The following is a 15126-nucleotide window of genomic DNA, read 5'->3' as shown; positions in this document are numbered from 1 at the left end:
TTCAGATGCTGCCTTTCGCTGAGTGCTGAAGGCCAGCTGATGGCTTATCGTGTATTTCTGTTTGTCACATATGGAGGGAACATTGTTATTCTAAGGCCAATTTATATATTGAGAATATACAGTTATTGGGAAGACCAGGGTAAGTGATCCAATCTGATGATATTTCATTGAATGCTGAATCCAGTATCTGTAGCTAATAAAACATATTGTTTGTCACATTTTTTGCAAGTATATGTGTATGTATTAGGTTTTGTGTGTATTTGTGTTGTATTTTCCAGGTTTGAAAGATAGATTGCTGATGAAATACTTTGTCACTTCTAGGGCGGCGGAAGCAGAAGTGGGCTGTGGATCCAAGAAACACTGCGTGGAGCAATGACGATTCCAAATTTGGCCAGAGGATGCTAGAGAAGATGGGGTGGTCTAAAGGAAAGGTACGTTGGAGAAGAGCAAAAGAAATTGGAGCCATGCAAAAAGGCAAATCAGGAGGATGCATCTTTCTTCAGAGACTGGGAGAAATTTATGTTTTAGATCAATAAGTGATTCTGGAGAAAGAACTAAATTGTAATGATAAAGTTAGAATTGAACATAGATGTCAATTCTCTTTATCATTTAAACTGCCGTGATTGGCGTCTTTCATAAATTGTACCTTTTAATTAGCTGCACTTAGAATCATACTTAACCATCATTGTTCTATATTGCTAAGAGTAATACTTTGTTCCCCTTTATAGCTTAGAATACACATTTTTTCATTTTCCTCACAGTCCATTTATTCCCAACTGAAATAGAATTTCTACTGATACCTTTGTATTTAAATGGTTCTTGTGAGGGTCTTTAATGACCTTGTTGACAAATCCAGTGGATCCTTTTTTGTTCTCACGTTACTCAGTCCCTTAGCAGCATTGGACATAATTGACTATTCTTGAAGTACTTCTGTCTCGGCTTCTACAATACTGCCCTCCTCTCTGTTTTTTCCTTCTCCCTCACTGGCCACTCCTAAATGTGTTGCTGGCTCTTCCTCCTCCAGGCTTTTGTGCTTTGGAGCTCCTCAGGGTTCAGCCCCAGGCTTTTTCTGTACTCTGCTCAGGTGAGCTCTTTCATTCTAGACCATGCTTGGAATTGTCTGAATTCTGAGGACTTTTCTACATCTGGTCCAGAAATGTCCTCTGAGCTCCACAGTTGTAAATTCACCAGCCTGCTTGGCATTTCTACTTGAGTAAGCATCTCAGGTTTATCATTTTTGTTATAAAACTCTTGATCCACCTCCCACCCTCCCCCACCCCTGCCAGTCTTTTCCTTCTCAAGTCTTCCCCGTTTTTGCAAATGGGCCTGCCTGGTTCCTGTACGTCTCTCACTTCTCGCCTCCCCAGTCATTACTCCTCTCCCCGCAGGGCCCCCATCCTGGGCCACACATTGTCCTCATCTCTTGCCCTGATCACTGCTGCAGCCTCACAGCTGCTTCCCTCCCTCCTTTTCTACCTCTGGGCCGTTTGCCAAACAACAGCCACAGTACCTTTTAAAGTACAGAAATTAGATTGTGGCATTCCCTTGCATAGAAGTTCAGTGGTTTCCCATTGTTTTAAAAAATTAAATCCAAATTCCTACCATAATTTCCAAGGTCCTGTGAGGTCTGTCTCTTTTATATCATCTTATTTTCTCTTAGCGACCCTGGTTACCTTTAGTTTCTTCAGTCCCAACTTCCCTGGGACACCTTACACATGAGTGTTAATTGATGCAGGGGACTTGGCCTCCTCTCCCCACTTTCTCAGTGTTGTTTTATAAAATTATTTAATAGAGAGAGCCATAGAGTTGTAATATCTCTAATGGGCTTCCATTAGTTTGGTGGTAGTGCTCTGATTTTGAACATCACAGAAAGGCCTGTTCTCGGTAGTGTTTACATGGGCCATGAAGTGAGTGTCAGATTGAAGAAGTAGCGTTCATTGTTATGAGTGTATTGGTATTACAGACATACTTTATAAGAATCCATTAGACTGTGTCCTCTTTGAGGGTAAGGATAGTGCCTCACTCCTGGATATTTAATAATTAATCGAACGGTTGATAAAGGAGGAAAGATGCGATCTGTCTTGATACTTGATAAAAATGCTAACTCTCTTTTGTTGATCTCCACAGGGTTTAGGGGCTCAGGAGCAAGGAGCCACAGATCATATTAAAGTTCAAGTTAAAAATAACCACCTGGGACTTGGAGCTACGATCAATAATGAAGTGAGCAACAGTGTGTCTACTGGGGGTTTTCTTTGCACAATTTGCTTTTTTATAAATATAAACACTTTAATCCAATCAAATTGATCAGTTTTCAACTATTCAAGTGTGTATCCTCCATGGTGTGGTTAACTAAAGAGCCCATAACTAAGCAGGCTCTTCATCACATCACATGCCTTCACCTTGCCTTGTTGTCCTTATGGGATTCTTTACTTGCTTATGTCTAAGAGATCCAAATTCGTTTTATTGCTAAACTTTGAAAAAAAATTCTTTTTATGGAATATTTATAATTTTGTACTCATTTCAGTACAGAAAGGCATTTTCATCTTTACCTGTGTTCTGATATTTGCTTATGTTATTAAAAGTTGGTGGTGTTTAGTTTCAGAAAGAAACTAAGTTTTTTCTGCAAGAAAGTGGTGACCTTTATCTGTCCAGTTATCTGTTTCTGACTGTTGGTATTCAGTGGTTGAATTTATTCACATTTCCCCTTACATACTGATGCTTTGAGAGATAGATGTATGGATACACTTAATTTTTTAGGAGAAGCATTGCCCAGTAAACCTATTTAATATGCCTTAACCTTCAGCATTCTTAAAAAGTGTGTATGAGGCAAATTCCTACATTGATACCTTGCTTCCCATTGGTTCAGATTGTTTTGGAGATACCCATTCTCTTTTAAAGTCTGATTGTTTTTGTTATAATGAATGTATTAGCACCACCTTACGAGGGTGCTCGCTGATCCAGGGAACTTGGGAGTCTTTCCTGCTCCCTTCCTCAGTGTTGTTTTATAAAATTGGGGTTGACGCGAGCAAATAGAATTGGGCAAAATATTTTCAGTGCAGAGGAGCAAAGAAGAGAGCCCTGAAGTCTGTCACTACTTTTTTCCCTTTGACCTACATAATATTCCCATAGTGGGAGAAAAATAATAATTTTATTTCCTTTATTTTAATATTTAGCACAGAGGTTGCCTGTTGATAATTTGATTATAAGTGGACTGTTGATAAGTTATCCACATTTGAAATCAGGACTTAATCTTCCAAGAAGTCCATTTTTAAAAATTTTTTTAAATTTTGAATTTTTTTAAAAGATTTATGTATTTATGAGAAAGAGAGTGTGTGTGTGCACGGCAGGGCGGGTGGGTGCAGAGGGAGAGAGAGAGTCTCAAGCAGACTCCCCGCTGTGTGTGGAGCCCTTCACGGGGCTCAGTCTCACAACGCTGAGATCATGACCCAAGCCGAAATCAAGAGTTGGATGCTTAACCAGCTGAGCCACCCAAGCACCCCAAAGCCTATTTTTCATATTAATATAGATAAATTACATTTCAAATTTATATTATTTCTTCATTCAAATTTATAACATAATATTTTGATGAAACATTTAAAATTTCACATTAACCAACCAGATTCTAAATTCTAATTTCCTTCATTCTAAAATATATCTTATCTCAACCAGTGTATGTAAACAACAGGCTTGCCTTTAATTGCTTTTTTGGGTGTTTTCAGGATAACTGGATTGCTCATCAGGATGATTTTAACCAGCTTCTGGCTGAGCTGAACACTTGCCATGGGCAGGAAACAACAGGTAGGAAAAACCTTTGCTTTGTTATTCATTCGATTTTGGGAAGACATAATGTCTTAATTTAAAACATTTTTATTAACTCTTTTTACTGTAAGCATAATATATCTGAAAGTTAATTGATTGAAGCTCTTATAAATAGTCCTTTCTGTATACATTTTAATAGTGCTCTCACCATTAAAAGCAAACACTTTTTTCCCAGTGTTTAAGAATGGCAAGATAAATCCATTCAGTTTACAACCTCAAATAGTAAAGTGATCTTTCAGGGATCTTGAGTGTGACTAAAAACTTGTTTTTAAAATATAAAACAAGAAAAAAAAATACAAAGCAAGAAATACCGAGTGGTGCCACAAACCAGCAGCCAGCAAAGGCTTAATAGAAAAGCCTTTTTGGTACTGATTCTGCCTAGTGAAATTTACTGTGTTTTGAATATATGTCAGAAATTCAAAATGCTCAGGTATATAGTAAAATTTGTTACAAGGGCTCAGTACTAGAAATTGTATATCTAAGGCCTGGGAACTGGAAATGAAACAATTGAATATTGGGCATTCCATATTAAATTAACAGATAATACTGCTGAGGGGAAGGGCATGGATGGTGTAGGCCTCAAACTTTCGGGTCTTTGGTCTAATTTTAGAGGTTAAGGGACATTTTTGTCACATGGCTCTTTGGAAGGCAAGGACATAACTTCAGTTAATTGTGCTGGATATTCATTGATGAAATCTAGACTGTTAGCTCTTCTGCAAACAGATATTTAAAGAATAGTGGTAAAATATATATATAACATAAAGTTAACCGTCTTAACCATTTTTAAGTGTACAGAACAGTGACATTAAGTACATTCACACTGTTGTGCAACCACCAACACCATCCATCCATAAAACCTTTCATCTTGTAAAACTGAAACTCTTTCCCCATTAAATACTAACTCCCTATTCTTTCTCTCAAGCCTTGGCAGCCATTCTACTTTCGATCTCTGAATTTGACTACTCTTGATACCTCATATAAGTGGAATCATACAGTATCTGTCCTTTTATGTCTGGATTATTTTACTTAATGTTGTCAAGGTTCATCCATGTTGTACCATTTCCTTCCTTTTAAGGCTCAGTAGTATTTCATTGTATGTATAGACCACACTTTGTTTCTCATTCATCCTTCAGTGGACACTTGGGTTGTACTCCTTGGCTATTGTGAATCATGCTGCTGTGAACATGAATGTATAAATGTCTCTTCAAGTCCCTGCTTTCAGTTCTTTTGGGTATATATCTAGAAGTGGGATTACTGAATCTCATGGTAATGAGATTCTATTTTTAAGTTTTTGAGGAACTGCCATAGTATTTTCTATAATGGCTACACCATTTTACATTCACACCAACGGTACTCAAGGCTTCCAGTTTCTCCATATTCTTGCCAGCACTTGTTATTTTCTGGGTTTTTGATTTTATGTGGTTTGCTTTTGTTTTGTTTTGTTTTGTTTTTGATAGCAGACATCCTGATGGGTGTGAGGCGATATCTCATTATGGTTTTGATTTGCATTTCCCTAGTGACTAGTTACGTTCAACATCTTTTCATATACTTGCTGGCTATTTCTGTCTTTGGAAAATTGTCTTCAATTCCTTTGCCCCTTTGAGAATTGGGTTTTTTTGTTGTCGAGTTGTATTCTGCAAACATTTTTATAAGGAATTTCTTTCTGTTCCCCGTGCGCAATATTTGGCTTGTAGTAAACTGTCAAAAGATGTTTGTTAAATTGAAGGAGGAAGAACTTTGTGGAATGAAATTAAAAAGTAGCCAAGTTCAGCAAACATTTGTTGAGCTGTGTGCTGGATCCGAGTTAGACGTGAGGATATGTAGCTGTATGGGACAATCCCTGCTTAGGAGGGAGCTAGCAGGATATGCTGGTAATTGGTAAAATTATAGTGTGAATCCAACTCTGAGAAGATTTATTGCAGTGCTGCGTATGGAACTGAGCCCAAAAGCATGAAGAGAAAGGTGCTGTGTTTGTATTTTCCCAAATTCCTTCTTGTTGGAATCTATAACTTGGACAGTTTTCCTTATCCATGGGATAACTATTAGAGCTATCCTAACAGTTCTATATAAAAACATATATTGTCCTTAATATAAAAGATGCTAATTTGTTAGCCAGAGAAAAACGTAAGGAAAATGTTTTGTGAAAACACTACCTGGACTGGTGTTAGGAAATGCAGGATATATGCAGTAGTAAAACTCAAGGACCTTAGCCTTTACTAATTATAAAAAGAAACATCTTTATATTCAGATTTCAGTTAAACTCAATAGAAACACAGATATGAATGTAAATGTGATCGTATAAGACTTGTAGGTTTTGACTGAAGAGTAATAGAGTGTCATGGCTTAGAGATGAACACCAGAGCCAGATTGCCTAGATTTGAATCCTGATTCTGATATCTCTACTTGTGTGACCTTGAGTAAATTACTAAACATCTCTGTCCCTTCCTTCTTGGTGAAAGGGAGTTAATAGTACCATCCTCAGAAGGTGATTGTAAAAATTAAATATATTGCTATAACTAAAGTACTTTGAACACTGCCTAACCTATGGTAAGTACTTAATAAGTATTAGCTGCTATAATCTTTATTATTGTTGTTATTTGTAGAGATAGAACTGCAAAGTAGAATATTTCCTCTGAATATTTTTAGTAATTAGGATATAGTGCCATCAAGAAAGAGTGATACTTGTAGGTGGATGGATTTGGGCTTGATACTTAGGCTAGTCCTAGTTGTCATTAATGAAATCAAAGGCAATGATATACTTTCTCCCCAGATTAAAAAAATAGAATGCTCTTAAGATAATGAACATTATAAATAGCTGTACTTGTTGGCAGCAAGATATAAATAAAATTTGAGATCTTTATACGACTTATGGATGATCTCCAGTTATAGGGTAAAAAAAAAAAAAAAAGGAAGTTGAAAAACCGTATGTACGGCATGCATTTGTAGAAAAATATAGAGAGGAAATGCATGTGTGTGTGGTTGGGTATACATCAGTGGTTTTCAACTGGGGGTGATTTTGGCAATGTCTGGAGACATTTTTGGTTGTCACAACTGGGGATGGGGGTGCTTTTGGCATCTAGTAGATAGAGGCCAGAGAAGCTGTTTAATATCCTAAGGTGCACAGGGATGGCCCCCAATGACACAGAATTATCTGGCACCAAATATCAGTGGTGCTGAAGTTGATATACACAGGGTAGCTCCAAAATATCTATTCTGTGTATATTTTATATACATAAAATATACATATACATATATATACCTAAAATATCTGCAGAAAAATGCCCAAGAAACTGGTAAGAGTAGTTGCGTCTAGGGAGGGAGCTGAGTGACGGAGGAAGAGGGTTTTTTATGTTGTTTTTTTTTTAAGATTTTTTTTTTTAAATTTATTTGACAGAGACACAGCAAGAGAGGGAACACAAGCAGAGGGAGAGGGAGAAACAGGCTTCCCGCGGAGCAGGGAGCCCAATGTGGGGCTCGATCCCAGGACCCTGGGATCATGACCTGAGCAGAAGGCAGACGCTTAACGACTGAGCCACCCAGACGCCTCGGGGAAGAGGGTTTTTACTGTAGTCCTTTTGTACTTTCATGACTGTACCACGTGTGTCATGTCCTACTCAAAAAATTGTTTTAAAGGTAATTCTTGAGCCCATTTACCTCCACTTCCTGAAGCTTCTGCTCTACTTTGCCACAAAACTCTAATTTTCTGTGCAAATTGATTTTAGTTCTCCTATCCTCTCTTTTTAAAAACTTGTAACATGCCTTGAGCGAGTCTCAGATAGTCTGCTTAGTTGTTCTACCTCTCTTTTGCCTCTTCTAGAGTTGATGCTCAGCAAGGGTGGGGGGAGGGGGAGCCCCAAACATCAGACTCACTTCTCTGGATTTCCTTATCCCTAAGTGGGACTGTAATTCTCTGCTTTGCTCCACTGTAATGTCTTTGAGCCATCCCCCCTGTCCCCCTCAATATTTTGATGTAGTTTTCTTGACAAGAGAGATTATTGAAATGAGCCAGTTCACCATTACTAGAAGCAGCACTCTGCCTAGAATTTTTTTTTTAAATAAACTTCATTGAGGTATAGATTATATATAATACACTATACCCATTTTTGAGGGTACAGTTCCATGAGTTTTGACTAATGTATATACCTGTAATCATAAGAACCTTGATAAAGAAATTTTCATCATTACAAAGAATTATCTTGGGTCACTTCCCAGTCGGTCCTCTGCTCCTCCACATGTCCCACCCTCCCACTTCATTCTCTGGCCCCAGACAACCACTGATCTCTCCATATAGATTAGGTATTTTCTTTTCTGCCTGGCTTATTTTTCTCGGCATGATTCTGAGATTTATCCATGTGGCATTTATCAGTAGTTCATTTCATTTCTGGATAGTGTGTCGTTGTATGAGTATGCCATAATTTGTTTATGCATTCACCTGGTGATGGACATTTGGGTTGTTTCTGGTTTTTGCCTACTGTACCCAAGGCTGCTGTGAACATTTGTGTATACATCTTTGTGTGGACATACGTTTTCATTTCAGTAAGACCCTTGCGCGCACGAGGACTTCCCCTCCTTATGCCATGTCCAGAAATTGCCTCTTGACAGAAAGCCGGGGCAACCCTAGAGCTCACATCCTTTGTTGCCCATCTGTCAAGGATGACAGTCCTATGCTGCCTGTTGTCCAGTGTGTGATGAGTAGTTTCATATCTTTTGTTTTCCCATTGTTTACAGTAAAGGGGCATGATCCATAGCACTTATCCTTTTGTGGGCAAAAGCCAGGGAATCTTCCTCCTGTCTCTTCTAAACCCACTTCAGTCAGACTTTGCCTTACTGCTCCACAGAAACTGCCCTTGCCAAAGTCACCAGTGACTTCCACGTTACTAAGTCCATTGGGCATTTTTTAATCCTCGTCTTACTTCCCCTGTGGCACAGATGTTCACCCCTCCTTGAATCACTTGTTTCCCGTGGCTTCCCAGACCGCATCATCTCCTGCTTTTCTTCCCCCTTCACTGCCATTCCTCCTTAATCTCTGTTGCGATTCTCTTTTCCCAGCCTTATCAAGTCTGGGGCCCTGCAGTTCAGTCCTGGACCTCTCTCATCTTTTAGCGACACCAATTATTTATTAAATCATGGCTGGATATAACAAACCATGGCTGAGATGTTTGGTCACAATTGCCAGATTTCTCATGACTGCATTACCATCTCTCCCAAACTCCAGACTTGTATTGAACCCCCAACTCAGTATCTTTTTTTTAAAGATTTTATTTGACAGAGAGAGAGAGACAGCGAGAGAGGGAACACAAGCAGGGGGAGTGGGAGAGTGAGAAGTAGGCTTCCTGCAGAGTAGGGAGCCCGATGTGGGGCTCGATCCCAGGACCCTGGGATCATGACCTGAGCTGAAGGCAGACGCTTAACGACTGAGCCACCCAGGTGCCCCCCAACTCAGTATCTTCATTTGGGGTGTCGTCAGCTATCAACTTCTCAAACTTAACATACTCAAACTCCAGTTCTGGCTGCTTCCCCACCCCACAAATGGTTTTATCCACGGTCTTCCCCATTTCAGTTGATGTCAGTTCCCTCCTCCTAGTTGTTGAAGCCAAGGACCTATGTCCACTAGGAAATGTTGGTTCTACCTTCAGAATATATTCAGACCCTTCCTGCTTCATGTCACCTGCGCTGTAGCTAGTATGGTCTGAGCAACTGTTATTTCTTGTCTAGATTATTATAACAGCTTCTAAAGCGGGTTTTCTCAGCCATAGCACTACTGATGTTTTGGGCTAGATAATCCTTTGTTGTGAGGTATATCCTGTGCATTTTAGGATAATTAGCAGCATTCCTGACCTCTACCTGCTAGATGCCACTAGCACCTTCTTTCCCTTCCCCTTTCCCCCCCGCCACCTCCTCCCCATTTGTGGCAACCAAAATACCTGCAGACATTGCCGGATGTCCCCTGAGCAAAATGCCCCTGATTGGGAGCTTTTGCCTCAATTGCTCTTTCTTCATCCAGCCATGACCTTCAGCGTAACAGTCAGAGTGATTCTTTCGAAGTGTAAGTCTGTGCTGCTCATTCTCAGACCACCACTACCACCAGCACCCGCTCACCCTTGTTGCCTCCTTTTCATTCAGAATAAAAGTCAAAGTCCCTTCAGTGGCCTTGCAGCCTTATATAATATGGACCTTTTTCCCTTTCTGACCTCATCTCTTGCTACTCCCCTTCTTACCCATTCTGTCTTAGCCACTGATCCCTGTTCTGGTTTATGAATACATCAAGCATCCTCCTGCCTTAGGATTTTGCACTAGTTTCTCCGTCTCTAGACACTCTTCCCCCAGTTAGCATCTATGCATTTTCTCAGCAAGGTCCACACTTCCTGCCAGTTGAAAATTGTATCCTGTTCCTCACTGCCATTTTCGGAAGTCAATAGGAAATTGGTGTAAGATATAGCAGTATAAGGATATTATTTAGAAAAACGAAGGATCTAAAACCCAGAAGAACCAACTAAGAGTCTGGAGAGAACTGGGGCAAGGACTTGACGTGTGTACTTACGTGTGCATGTGTTTGTTTTAACAGCTTTGTTGAGATATAATTCACATGCCATATAATTTACCCATTTATAATGTACAACTCAATGACTTTTAGTATATTCACAGAATTTTCACCAGAACCAATTTTAAAACACTTCATCACCTCTAAAAGAAACTCTGTACCCCGTGGCAGTCGTCCCCCATGAACCCCCCAACCACCCTAGGCAACTGCTGATTTATTTTCTGTCTCTAAAGATTTGCCTATTCTGGACATCTCATTTAAGTGGAATTCCACAACATGTGGTCCTTTGTGACTGATTTCCTTCACTTAACATAATGTTTTCAAGGTTCATCCTTGTTGTAGCATGTGTCAGAACTTCATTCCTTTTTTAATATTACATTGTATGAATATACTATGATTTACCCATTTATTAGCTGGTGGGCATTTGGGTTATTTCCACTTTTTCATCTGTTATAAATAATGCAGCTGTGAACACTGTCAGTGTTGGTGTGGCCTGTGGCCTTTATTTTCACTTCTCTCAGGTATATATGTAGAGTGGAATTGTTGGGTGATGTGATTACTCCATGTTTAACTTTTTACGATTTTTTATTTATTTGAGAGAGAGAGAGCGAGCAAGCACGAGCTTGGGGAGAGAGAGAATCAGGCTCCCTGCTTGGGAGCCTGATGTGGGGCTTGAGCCCAGGACCCTGAAATCATGATCTGAGCCGAAGGCAGGCGCTTAACTGACTGAGCCACCCAGACGCCCCTCCATGTTTACTTTTTGAGTAATTGCCAGACTGCTTTCCAAAGCAGCTACACCCTTTTACATTCCCACCAGCAGTGTATGAGGATTTTAATTTCTCTTCATCTTTGTCAACACTTGTTATTATCTGTCTTTTTGATTATAGCCATGTTAGTGGCTACAAAGTAATATCTATGTGTGCTTTTGATTTGTATTTCCATGTCCGCTGAAGATGTTGACTGTTTTGTCATTTGATTATTGGCCATTTGTATGTCTTCTTTGGAGAAATAGCTATTCAGATCCTTTGTCCAATGTTCAGTTGGGTTATGTGTCTTTATTGTTGTTTAGTAAAACTTTTTAATATATTCAAGTACCAGTCCCTTATCAGTTATATGATTTGCAAATATTTTCTCCAGTTGTGTGGGTTGTCTTTTCACTTTCTTGATGGTATTGTTTGAAGACTGAGGAAGTGCAAATAGGTAAAAAGACTCATTGCCTTCTCTGAAGAGACTTAAAATCTAGTGCAAAAGAAATGAAACAAATACCAAAATAAGTTGATCCCCCAACTTTTTCAGTTCCCAGATAATTGAGAGAGAGTAGCAAAGGCTTTAGATGGTGAGGGTTTTCTTTGAAAATTTATCCAAATCTCTTTGTTTCCTAAGATTTTTCTTTCCTATCAGGTACTGCTAAGGTTGCATTATTGATGACTGTGGCCGGTTTCTAGCACCCATAGGCTTGGATACTGAGCGTGCTATTGGGTTTAATAACAAAGTAGACACAGCTGAAGAAAGTCTAGAAAATAAACTAGAAGACAGTTATCCAGAATGCAGCTGTGAAAGAGGAAAAGAGAAATAAGAAACAGAAGTTTAGATGAAAGATAAAGTAAGAAGATCTAGTATCTAATAGAAGCTCAGCAGCACAAAGAAGAGAGAGAATGGGAAAAGGCAGTATTTAAGGGGATAAGGGCTGAAGGCTGTCTAGAATTAGTGATAAAACAAATCCACAGATTCAAAAAACTTAATGAATCCAAGCAGATTACATTTTAAAAACTCTTCACTTGCAAACATAATAGCAGATGTAACATTGTAACATTGTAGCAGAACATCACAAATACAAACACACGGGCACACACAGGCATGCACACAAAAGAGAGATGATTGTTAATGCAGCCAGAGAAAATATACTGATTCTCTTCAAAGAAGCAACAATTATAAATGAAAGCAGAGTTCTTAACAGTGGAAACCAAAAGACATTGGAGTAATACACTGAGGGAAATACAACTGGCAACCTAGAATTTTACACTCAGCAAATACATTTTTCAAGAAAGTGGATGGAATAAGTTTTCAGACAAAGCTTTACCACCAGTAGACCTTCAATAAAGGAAATTTTAAAGGAGGCACTTCAGTCAGAAGGAAAGAGTACTTATTATCTGCAGTATCACCCAAATGTCCATCAGTAATAGAATGGATAAGTAAACTGCTGTGTTTGTAACTGCAAAGAAATGAAGTATAGTTACATGCGAGAGTCCAAAGCAGGGGTTGGCAAACTTTTTCTGTAAAGGGCCAGATAGAAGTATTTTGCAGACCATAGGGTCTCTGTCACAACTACTCAACTTGCCTATTGGAGTGTGAAATTAACAGTATACAATATATAAACAAATGGAGGTGGCTATGTTCCCATGAAATGTTATTTACAAAAATAGGTGGCAGGTAGGGTTTGGCCCATGGGCTGTTGTTTGTTCCCTGGTGTAGAAGGATCTCATTAATTTAATGTTGACTGAAAGAAGTGAGACACAAAGTTAACGTCCAGTATGATTCCACTTGTAAAAAGTTCATATGATAGGCAAAAATCTGATACTGAGGTACCATACTGGGGTGGTCAAATTATTTTAAAACACAAAGAAGTGATTACTGTGAAAGTCACAGTAGTGATTACCTTTGGGGAGAGGAAAAGGGTTGGGATTGCAAAGGGGCCCATGGGGGAACTTCTGGGGTGATATTAGGGTTCTGTTTTTTTTTTTCCCCTAGTTGGCAATTACATAGGTTATTTGTGAACATTATGTTTTATGCACTTTCTGTGGCTTTTACTTCCCCCCCGCCCCAAGTAAATGGTTAAAACCAAAACAAAAAGCAAGAGGAAGATGGGGCACCTGGGTGGCTCAGTTGGTTAAGCGACTGGCTTCGGCTCAGGTCATGATCCTGGAGTCCCGGGATCGAGTCCCGCATCGGGCTCCCTGCTCCGCGAGGAGCCTGCTTCTCCCTCTAACCCTCCCCCCTCTCGTGTACTCTCTCTCTCTCTCTCATTCTCGCTCTCTCAAATAAATAAATAAATCTTAAAAAAAAAAAAAAACAAGAGGAAGGGTGATTATCACAAAAGTCAGGATAATGGTTGCTGTTAGGACAAGGGTTCTCACCTGGGGGCAACTTTATCCATCATGGGACATTTGGCAATGTCTGGAGACATTTTTGGTTGTCACAGCTGGGGAGATGTTACTTCTGTCTAGTGGGCAGAGGCCAGAAATGCAGCTAAACATCCTACAGTACACAGCATAGCTGTGCTCCTCCGTCCCCAAACAAGTAATTATTCATCCCAAAATGTCAATAGTTTAGGGGTTGAGAAACCCCGTTCTAGGAGGAAGGGGCACAGGGGTGCTGGATGCTTCTTGATACAGGCAGTGTTCTGTTTTCTAATCCAGGAAGTGGTGGGGGTGGGGGGGAGAGGTTGCTTTATAACTAACTACAGACTTCAGATACTCCTATATATGATGATATTTGTCCCAATAAAAGAAATCTAAAAATTAAATGGGTCCCTTTCTGGTAGACTTAATTACAATAATTTATGGCATATTAAACCTGTAGTGAAGGTTAACTAAAGAGTAACCTGAAGCAATTTGGATATCAGGGATCAACTTCTATCTTAATGAGTATCTGGTGAGGTATAAATGGCTGTCACTTTTCCTATACGGATTCAGTGACACGATTAGGGTGTCAGTCTTGAGCTGGCTTTGCATGACCATAGTCATGGAGGCAGAAGCTTTTGAGTCTGGGGCTCGATTTCTTAGAGGCAGCCACACATTCATTCTTGAAGAGGGAAAATGAGTTGACTTCACACCCTGTTTGGTATCATAACTTTCTCCTTGATGTACTGAATTAGAGAAAACTCTGTAACTTCTTAGGTGATAGGGTTATCAAGAAATTATCAGCTTCAAGGGCGCCTGGGTGGCTCAGTTGGTTAAGCAGCTGCCTTTGGCTCAGGTCATGATCCTGGAGTCCCGGGATCGAGTCCCGCATCGGGCTCCCTGCTCAGCAAGGAGCCTGCTTCTCCCTCTGACCCTCCCCCCTCTCATGTACTCTCTCTCATTCTCGCTCTCTCAAATAAATAAATAAATCTTTAAAAAAAAAAATTATCAGCTTCAAGATTCCATAAAGAAAGGAGCCATGAGATTCATTTTTGTAGGTACTAAGAAAAGAAAGCAGATTTTTGAGCAATTTGCTTTTGAGATTTGACAGTGATAGCTAGAAAGTTACTTTTTCTCTGTGATGGTATCATGTTACTCTTTTCTGAGAAATGCCATCGTAGTTGCGAAAACTCTGCTTTGGGACAGTCTTCCACTTTGTTCCTTGTGCTGATTGCCGAGGCTGAGCAGTCAGTGTAGTCGGGCCTTTATGATGTATTTTCCCAGAAGTACAGTCAGTGAAACGTTTAAAGTGCCCCAGGGCACCCTGTATTATTTGTCAGGAAGTTAGTGAGTGTATAACAGCTTCCAAGTGGTAGTCCCTTGTCCTCATGCAGCCCCGTCCACAGGTTCATCGGTGCAGACTGACTCTTGTGTATTATAGGACAAGTAGAAGACGCCTGGAGTCACTCACTGTTCTACGGATTAAGTTCCACCTCAAGACCACTAGAGGGTGCCAGTAGCCTTGCAACAGGGACCGAGCAGTTCAGAAGAAACGGGGCATTGCTAGATGCCCCTCCCAGTACTGGAAAGCCTGTAGAATATTCCTTTAAGGGAAGACCTGGCCAAGGAATGAATCTTTTTTTTTTT

The 15126-nt window shown here is 39.8% G+C and overlaps 1 non-coding gene across 1 annotated transcript; it reads left to right on the top strand.

Annotated features, from left to right (window-relative positions):
- On the top strand, window positions 1-12299 carry LOC102747178 (PIN2 (TERF1) interacting telomerase inhibitor 1). The gene is made up of 4 exons (XR_014142247.1): window positions 1-431; window positions 2128-2220; window positions 3720-3798; window positions 7214-12299. It is a non-coding gene; the product is annotated as a PIN2 (TERF1) interacting telomerase inhibitor 1 (transcript).
- The last annotated feature ends 2827 nt before the right edge of the window (window positions 12300-15126 follow it).

Source organism: Leptonychotes weddellii, chromosome 2 (genome assembly GCF_054177405.1).
Source record: "Leptonychotes weddellii isolate Sample4059 chromosome 2, ASM5417740v2, whole genome shotgun sequence".
NCBI classification, from domain to species: domain Eukaryota; kingdom Metazoa; phylum Chordata; class Mammalia; order Carnivora; family Phocidae; genus Leptonychotes; species Leptonychotes weddellii.
This window is presented reverse-complemented; position numbering and strand designations above follow the sequence as displayed.